Consider the following 10183-nt stretch of genomic DNA (forward strand, 5'->3'; position numbering starts at 1 on the left):
GATATGAGAGGGATTTATTAAGGTGGGTAATGGTAAGACTTATGTACAATATTGTGGTACACATATTTTGTTTTAAGTCAAACATCCAACTTTTATATTTCTATCATAGAGACTGAGAAAAATTTAAAAAAAACGAAAAAATAAAACAACAAAACCTCAAATTTGTTGTCCTCGCTGAAAAACAGTGAATGCACAAGGAAAGATATTTATATTACCTACAACTTTGGTTAAGTAACTTATTCGCTCAAGCCAATAGTGTAGTAGATATAGACCAATTCACGTTTTTTAAAATGGCGGATTTCGTCAGGTGGTTGGCGTTCCGAAAACCAGGACTTAAGGTTTTTTAATACCCTTCTTTCAGATTTGAAAAAATCAGCCATCCTGTATTTCGTTCCACAAAATGCTTGTTTTTTTTACTAACTTTCCTGCACTTAGATTATAGTTTTCAGATCAATAACTTTCGACTTATACATCGCATGACTTTCAAAAATATACCAAATTATTAGAAATTTGATGGTCTATAACTTTTACTCTTTAAAAAACTATGTAACTGATACCGGGAATGATAAAATCTTTAAAAAACCGAAAAAAAAATAAATTAAAACAACATAACCTCAAAACTATTGCCCGCTCAGAAAAATAATGTACTACAAAGAAAAAGATAATTAAATTTCCAATAACTTTGGTCTGATAACCATTTGTATAGGACCCATAGTTTTGGAGATATAGAGTGATTCGCGTTTTCCAAAATGGCGGATTTCGCCAGGGGGGTGGCGTCCCGAAAACCAGGACTTAAGCTTTTCTAATACAACTCTTTCAGATTTGAAAAATTCAGCCGTCCTGTATTTCGTTCCACAAAATGCCTGTTTTTTTACTAACTTTCCTGTACTATTAGGTAATTTATCGTCAAAAAAAAAATCCTTCAAAGGAGAATGGGCAAATTTGTATGGAACGTGGACGCTGCGCGGCCATTGGTGAATTTGTTATTTTATGATGTTATTAAGTCTTACATATTTTTTGCAGAAGTTGTATCCTTGTGACGTACTTCAGAAACGGATAAAAAGAACTTTTGCATTTAACACTTTATGCAGATTGTCTCTATGTTGTAACTTTAATATTTATTTTAAGTGCATATTATGATACTCTGTCATTTTCCCTAACTCTGAAGATCTTAATCTTGAATATCCACCCACTAGAACCCATACTATTAGCTTTTTTAAACAACAATTTCAAGCCTATTTTGAGAGTTTTCATGTTCAATTTTTTGTTAGTTTTGTTAGTTTCTTGTATTATGAGTTCTATTAGTCGGATTTTCAGGATCAATGTGTTCAGGGTCAGGGAAAATGACAGAGCTTCATATTATATATTTAAAATAAAAATATAATTCAATTTTTAATTCACACATATTAAACGATGTATTAACAATACTAATATTGCAATATCTTGCATTCTTAAAGTAATACCGCAAAACTTCGAATGCAAAAGTTTTTCCTAAGATATAGGGTAAAAGCGGGTGAGATGGCATACCTTTTTTGTTTTTGGCATATTTTTCAAAGTAAACCACATTTCATATTTCTAACAACGCAAAAATGTTCTATATTCAATATCCAACGTATAATTATGTTTTAGAGAATTTTATATTTTTAGTTTATATTTTTAAATTAATAAAGCAAAAAAGCTTAAAAATAAACCATCTCCCCCTCTAGGGTGGGTTAGATGGCATACCTTGGTAGGTGAGATGGTGCATGAGTTTGTTTTAGGTTTCTATTGCCACATTCATTGCACGAATAGTTAACCGATATGCAGGAGTGAAGCACCGATGCATGCCATATAATAGATTGCAACTAGTCGTCTTTTTTATAAAAATGTTGGATTAAAAAGTTGGTTTTTCTTAAAATTTGAAGCTATTTAGTTTTTACTTGTTTTTTAAGTTAAAAGAATGTTTTATATGTCAACGAAGGAATAAATACAAATTATGTCATTGCAAACGTTTAAAAAGTTCACATACACAACCTCAATTTATATTGTGTGTTTTAATGAAAATTTGAACTTGGCTGAATTACGAGTACTTAAAAAAAATATTTTGAGGGTGATATGGCACAAATGCTAACACTATACTCAAGTAAAAAAATTTAGCACGGAATGCGCCATTTCACCTTTTTTCGCATAGTTCCTATTCGTAAGCACACATAAAAAGCAGATAGAACTACAGCTCAGATTTCACATGCAATGCATAACTTATACTCTCTTGTATGTATTAGTGTATCAAGGGCATCTAAGATCCCAACGACTCACAAAATATCAGAACAAGAAAAAAGAGCAAAAAAAAAATTCGAAAAAAATCATCACATGATTTGCTTTGAAAATTTGTTTAATTTTTTGTATCACAGTCAAAGAAACGAATACTGGCTACTTCGATTTAAAATATTTAAAGAAAGCTAAAAATATTTTTCATACATTTTTAGAGCAATAAATGTACAAGATATTTAAAGTGCGCCATCCCTCCCGCCGCGCCATTTCATCCGTTTTACCCTAACTCTTTCATTTGATACCAATTTCATTAATGGCCGCTCAACGTCCAAAATGCCCATTCTCCTTTAGGTAATTTTATTGGAAAGTTATTTAGTAAAGTTTTTTTTGTCAACATGACAAATGATTGTTTTTAATTACAACAGAACGAAATCTATTCGGTTATAATTAATAATATTTATTAGTAAGTAAAGTGAAATTTGGTATCTGCCCCACGCGATCTGTAAAATTCTCATATAAATTTCGAAATTTCACAATAATGGTGTATCCAAACTAATTTAGTCAATTTACTCAAATTTCCCTTCAGAAAATGACGTTGCCTAAATATTTAGTCCCTAATATTTAATGAACGCGCCCATTTATACCTAACTCTAAAAGAATAGTTTTGTAATATAAAAAATATGATGTAGATATCCTTGTGAATACGGAAGAAGAGTTCGAACCTTTAATAACTCATACGCAGCTGAAGCGAAACGAAAAATTTAAATATTTCTAAAGTAGACAACGAAAATGCTAACGGAAAAATATATAGTATTCTGTCAAAGTTAAAATAAAAAAAAATCCAAATTAACTGGCTGAATACAATGGTGTAGATGTGGCTGTAGCTTGTAATACTGTAAAAATTTTGTAGATGGAAAACCCTACAAAAGTACGCTGCAGCTGTGGTAAAAGTTGAGAATTATTCAACTTGCGCTACAAGCTACAGTCACATCTACACCATTGTATTCAGGAATTCAGGGGGTAATTTAAGATCAAGAAACAAAAAAAAAAAAAAAACAGAAAATAATTTTTAACACAAGAAATAAAAGACATAAAAGTGAAAAACCCGTCAACACTTTTGAAATGAAGAAAAATGCACAGGACAATAAAAAGTAAGTGAGCTCCTTGGAGCTGCGTACTGAAAAACGCAAAGCAAAACAAAATATATCGTTCAAGATTTTGTTTGCTGTTTTTGTATGACTTAAGTTACTAAAATTTTGTACAAGAAGCATCTTCTCTTATAGTTTTTTTTACATAAAATTTTTATATAAAAATTCTTAAACTATTTTCAAAAAAAAAAAAAAAATGTATCAAGCTTTATTCAATTTTTTGATGTATCAATTACAATATCTAGTTAACTTTTTTTTGCCACAAGAACCAAAATATACTTTTCTAGTAGTTTTTGGGGTGCTGAATCCGAATCCGAATTTGATTGGACTCCGTTTTTGAAATATTACCGTTATAAAATGCTAAAAAAACGTCATTTTGGTTGTTTTCGAGGTTCTGTTTTTATGTGGGGTAATTCATTCAGATATTCTTCTTTCAAAAACTGTTTAAATTTTCCCGTTATCTCTTTTATTGCTCGAGATATCTTAAGTTTCATTTAATAAGCCAAAGAGAAACTAAACTTAATCTAAAGCTTAAGTCACTGGTCACAGAATTTTTGCCACAAGAACCAAAATATACTTTTCTAAAGGTTTTTGAGTTGCTGAACTCAAATCCGCAATCGGAAAAATTCTATTAGCCTCCGTTCTTGAAATATAACCGTTATAAAAAAAACCTTTTTTTCATTTTATAACGGTAATATTTCAAGAACGAAGGCTAATAGAATTTTTCTGATTGTGGATTCGTATAAAAGTATATTTTGATTCTTGTGGCAAAAAAAGTTTAATTTGGTTGGCCAGTGTTGTTTCTGATTCAAAGACCGCTACTTAAATTTTTAATATATCGGGCAATAAAAGAGATATCGGAAAGATTTTTTGAAATAATAAAACTAGCTCTTATAGGCACCGTCACAATTTCATTCATAATGAATTACGCCACATAAAAACATAACCTCGAAAACAGCCAAAATTACGTTTTTGACATTTTCTAACGGTAATATTTCAAAAACGAAGGCCAATCAAATTTTTCTGACTTCAGATTCGGATTCAGCACCCCAAAAACTACTAGAAAAGTATATTTAGGTTCTTGTGGCAAAAACCTTGTTGACCAGTGTTATATTCAAATTGATTTTTCAAAAATTAATTTTGAAATTTTTTCAACAAATTTAATACCTTTGATAAACTTATAAGGGAAAACTTAAATATAGGAAATTAGTACAGGAAAATTAGTAAAAAAAAAGGCATTTTGTGGAACGAAAAATAGGAAGGCTAATTTTTTCAAATATGAAAGAAAGGTATTAGAAGAACGGGATCCGCCATTTTGAAAAACACGAATTGGTCCATATGTACTAAACTATTGGCTCATTTTTCGACGAATATTACGAGATTAACTAAAAAATGTGTCAATTTTCCCAAAAATGTCAACGCTATATCTCGGTTGTTCGAATATTTTGAGAAAAACTAAAAACGCAGGTTCATTAGAATGACTGAGAATATAACGTTCACCAAATTTAATCGAGAAAATTGCAGTTTCTTGAAAATAGATATCCATTAATAAGGATAAGGTTATTAAGGATGTTGAAACAAAAAACAAAATTCCTATTAGTGACAAAAACAATAAACTTTTACAGAAAAAAAAAACAATCACACAAACACAAACACTATAATAGATATTCCAATCTTGTGACTTTGTCGCCCTTAACATTATGTAAGTACATAAAAGAGGAGTTTTAATTTTGTTTCCACCAATTCTTCCGTTATCAATTTTATATCAAGAAAGTAAAAAAAACTAATTCGACTAAGGAAAATCAGAAGTCACATATTCTTAAATTTTCTTTAATTTCACGACTAAATAAACCAAGATCTCATAATAATTTACAAAACAAATTCATTTAGGAATTCAATAAGCATAAGCAAACTACATTGAAATAAGATAATTCAAATCAGAAGCAATGTGCTGATAAATTTCTCTTCTATTTATTTCTTTTTTTGAAATAATCGATGTAAATAATTCCAGAAAATTAGGCCTTTATTCGATTTTTTTTTTTTTTTTTCAAATATATCCTTGTCGTCAGCGCCAGCATTGGGAGTTGGGATATAAATATTATACAATCCCCGAGGGCCATATTGAATTATTCTTGCAAACGATATACAAATAACATCCTAATGTACTCTAAATGAGGCCAAACCTGGAGTATTGGAAGGTTTTGGATTTGAATGGTTGGCATAGGTACCGATGAGTGTACAAAAAAAAAGGAAAATATATTACAAATTCAGTTCTCATATTGGCATACTTTCGTTTGCTCTATGTCCTTTTGCTTATATACCATCCGCCCCCGTATGCTTCTTTTATAAAAGCACTCAGTCTACAAGGTTTTCTATCACGTTCTTTGTGTTTATCAAATTTGAATGTTTGTTGTTATTTGTTGTCGTTAACGGATATGTATGAGGAAAAACGAGCATACAATGGGATGGCGGATGGCAGAGCTAAATTAAAAGATGAATTCATACACTGAGTGAATAATAAATTATTTTGTGCTAAATGAATGGTAATGATATAGCTGCGAGATATGAGTGTGTGCTGGTGGTAATCTGTATTTAAGGTCTTAAAGGTTCAATTCTTTGATAAGATAATACTTTTCAATAATTACAATTGGAGGAATGTTGCAATACAATCTGGTACTCAGGAGAACACAAGATCTTTTAAAAGTCTGACTTTGATTAAGTTTTATTGTGATTCTTTCTTTTTTTTTCGCTCGACATTTTTAATTTTAAATATGTTTTTGTTTAAGTTTTTTCCAAATAGTGAGGCGGCTTAGCATTAAAAAAGAGTTCAATCGTGCACTTTGTGATAAAAGCATGAAATTAACATCGTTGGTAGTACACAATTTAAGAGTTATTTTGAGATATTGGGCCACCTTGTATTCCATTCGGAAGGGTAGATACAAGACTTTTTCTGTGTTGCACTCGATTTGTTGCATATCGTAGTATAGGCAATGAAATATTGTATTAATATGATACATGATTTCGAGGTATTTTCTAACGCCCGATCGAATAAAATCAATACCAAAATGTCTCGACCATCATGTAAAAAGTTATTGGACTCTTTATGAATTGTCTTTTACTCAAAGAGCAAGAGTCAAAATATTATCAAGTACTCCTTGAAAAAAAGTGGTAGGTTGATAAAATTTCGTGTGGACGTTTCATATATCATAGAAAAAAATAATAAAATATGTTCATCAAAAAATTTCAGGTCAAAGGGTGTTTTTTTAGCGAGAAAGAACACTTTTGAAATGGTACCATTGCAGCACATGGAAAATTTTTGCATTTTTTTGAACCGCATATATATTTTATACATCGTATGAGAATCAAAAATAATCAAAAAATTAATTATATTTACCATGGAATGTTGAATTTTCATGCAAAACTTAAATTGCTTGCTTTTATTTTTTATTGAATTTTCATACAAATTAATGTTTTGAAGGAGTGAGGTGCAAAAGTAAAAGTATGAAAAATAATTGTGCAGTTTGTGATAAAAGGATCAAATTAATAGGATTGTTAGTACAATACGTAACCCTCATTTTAAGATATTGGGCCTTTTAATATTTCACCTATGATAATGTACATGAGCCATCTAATAATCACAAATTTCACAAAACTTCATTTAAATTGCTTTCTTTGCATCGTTATAAACATCTTTAAAGGTAAAATATTAAGTGGCCCAATATCTTTAAATGAGGGTTACATATTGTACTAACAATCCTATTAATTTGATCCCTTTGTCACAAACTGCACAATTATTTTTCATACTTTTACTTTTGCACCTCACTCCTTCAAAACATTAATTTGTATGAAAATTCAATAAAAAATAAAAGCAAGCAATTTAAGTTTTGCATGAAAATTCAATGTTCCATGGTAAATATAATTCATTTTTTGATTATTTTTGATTCTCATACGATGTATAAAATATATATGCGGTTCAAAAAAATGCAAAAATTTTCCATGTGTTGCAATGGTACCATTTCAAAAGTGTTCTTTCTCGCTAAAAAAACACCCTTTGACCTGAAATTTTTTGATGGACATATTTTATTATTTTTTTCTATGGTAGTAGAAAAGTCCACACTAAATTTTATCAACCTACCACTTTTTTTCAAGGAGTACTTGGTAATATTCTGAATCTTGCTGTTTGAGTAAAAGACAATTTATAAAAAGTGCAATAACTTTTTACATGACGGTCCAGGCATATTGCTATTGGTTTTATTCAATCGGGCGTTAAAAATTACCTCGAAATCATGTATTATATTAATAAAAAGGTTTCATCAGCTATACTATTATATGCAAGAATGCGGGTGCAACACAGAAAAGCTCCTGTATCTACCCTCCTGGATGGAATACAAAGTGGCCCAATATCTCAAAATAACTCTAATATTGAGTAATACCCATGATATAAATTTCATGCTTTTATCACAAACTGCACGATTTAGATGCTAAGCCGCCTCACTAAAAGTCTTCATAAGAAAGATTGGTTTTTGCTTCCATGTTGAAAACAATAACCTTTTAACTTGAAACACGTTAATTTGGTATTCAAATTTTACATAATATACATTATGGACGATGTCAAAAGAGAATCCGCCTTTTTAAATTTTTTGTAATTGTTTTTTTTTTTCGCTTTAAATGCAGCTCCACAATTTGGCAATATTAACAATCAAGTGCTTTTATCAATATGGTTTTTGAAGAAGTCTAATACATTTTCAACTATGAAGATGGGCGCATGGAGGTATAAGAACATGGGCACGTAAGTGGATATACATATTGGATATTTGAAAAGAAAAACTTTAAGTCAATACCTATTTCTTAACTCCATATTGTTTCATTTAAATTTAACTGGAACTAACATAGTCTCATACCAAAGATAATAGAATGGTTGTCTGTAAAGTCGATTTACGAACAGTTTGAAATTTATATATTCCTGCCTATTATCTACCTACAGAATAAATTTCATTCATTTATCTGTTAAAGAAAAAAAGATTAAAAAAAAAACGGTAGAAAAATTGTTTTACCCTTTATTCAGTCAAAAATCATTTAAGAATAAGTATTGCACATGCACGCGCATGGCCATAACTTATAAGTCTTATAAGTTTGAAATGTTTTTGGTCGGGCCACCAGCTAAATTTGTTCCACTTATCTAGAACATTACCGTTGTAAAATTTCAGTTCCCTATCTTTAGGTTTTGTACGCAATCTTGTTTTTTTTTAATTAAATATTTTATTTATGTTTTACTTGTATGTATAAACCATATAAAATATTTTTGTTTTCTAAAAAAAAATGTCAGCAATAATTAATAATAATAAATAATTAATGAGCAAAAAGTGCAAAAAAAACGTCTGTACTAAATGTTGACTAAATTTACTTGGAAAAGGCAGCAGAAATTATTATTTTGACTTAACTAAAAAAAAATATAAAAAAAATTTTTTTCTTACGTTTTTCCAAAAAATAAAATTTTTCAATATCGATCAGCACTCCCTTCTATATAAGATAGGAGGCTGAAAATTCAGCAGTATGATACCAATAGGATGTGGAACCAAAGAAGAGGGTGGGGCGACGAATTTTGTGAAATTTTATTTTTCACATACAAGAGTGGACTACGAGTATTGATATTTCCTTAAATAGTGGGAAAAATAAACCAACAATTTTTTTAATATACACTGAGCCAAAAAACAACGTAAAATCAATCTAAACCACTTTGAATCAATGGAAAATCACTACATTTTTAGCCTAAAGTGGAAAATGATTGAATCAATGTAGCACACTTTAAATCAAAGTTGTTTACACATTAAATCAAAGTTGTTCACACATTAAATCAAAGTTGTTCATACATTAAAAAAATAAAAAAAGTAAAACTGGCATCCGCTGGGGATCGAACCTGCTATACCTGGGTTGACAAGCTTGTGCTTTACCACTGTGCCATCTCACTTATAAAAATTGATGTGACAAACTGTAACTTAAGCATAGGACTTCTTTTTAGAAAATTAATGAATATATTTTTCACCATTGATTCAATGTAGAACGGATTAAAAATTACTAAGCGTTTTTTCTCTGGGTGTAGGAATATTTTCAATACAAACAAATAAATCTAATAAAATACAACAAATATAACAAAGGAATAGGTAGATGACTTCAGAGCCAGACATCGTGGGTTCAAACCCAACGGTCGGCTCAGAAGTTTTTTCTAAATCGCCAGTTTAATTGAAGCCACCTGTGCGATAATATAAAACAATTTTCAACTATGTCTCCTCCTCTGTGCCACGTAGTTCTATGTTATATGTTCTTTCTTTGTGTCTATCTGTCTCTTTCTTGTGTCATTGTCTTGTGTTGTCAAATGGTCTCAGTTAAATGCTGAGAAATGTTAAATGTCTGTTCTTCGTACATTTATGTGCGTTGTACATAATATATAGTAATACTAAAAAAAACTTCAGAACTTTGAAATACCATTTTTTAGTTTTGAAATGACAAAAGCAACGAAATTTTCTGAAGACCATCAGAAAATCTTGGTAATGTTTTTTTTATCAAAAACTTGAAATTAACCTTTTTTTCTTCGTTTTACTTCATTTTTATCTCAGGAATTAAAAAATTTTTTTTTTCTTCGTTTTGCTTCATTTTAATTCTCTGCAATTCTAGCAAAAAGTGGCCTTTATAGTTGTAATATACATACTTTAAATGTAGTTACCGTTTTCGAATTTTGAATCATTTTATCAGTTAAAAACAAAAATTCGAGATTTGGTAGGTTTTTG

Source organism: Episyrphus balteatus, chromosome 4 (assembly GCF_945859705.1).
Source record: "Episyrphus balteatus chromosome 4, idEpiBalt1.1, whole genome shotgun sequence".
NCBI lineage: Eukaryota > Metazoa > Arthropoda > Insecta > Diptera > Syrphidae > Episyrphus > Episyrphus balteatus.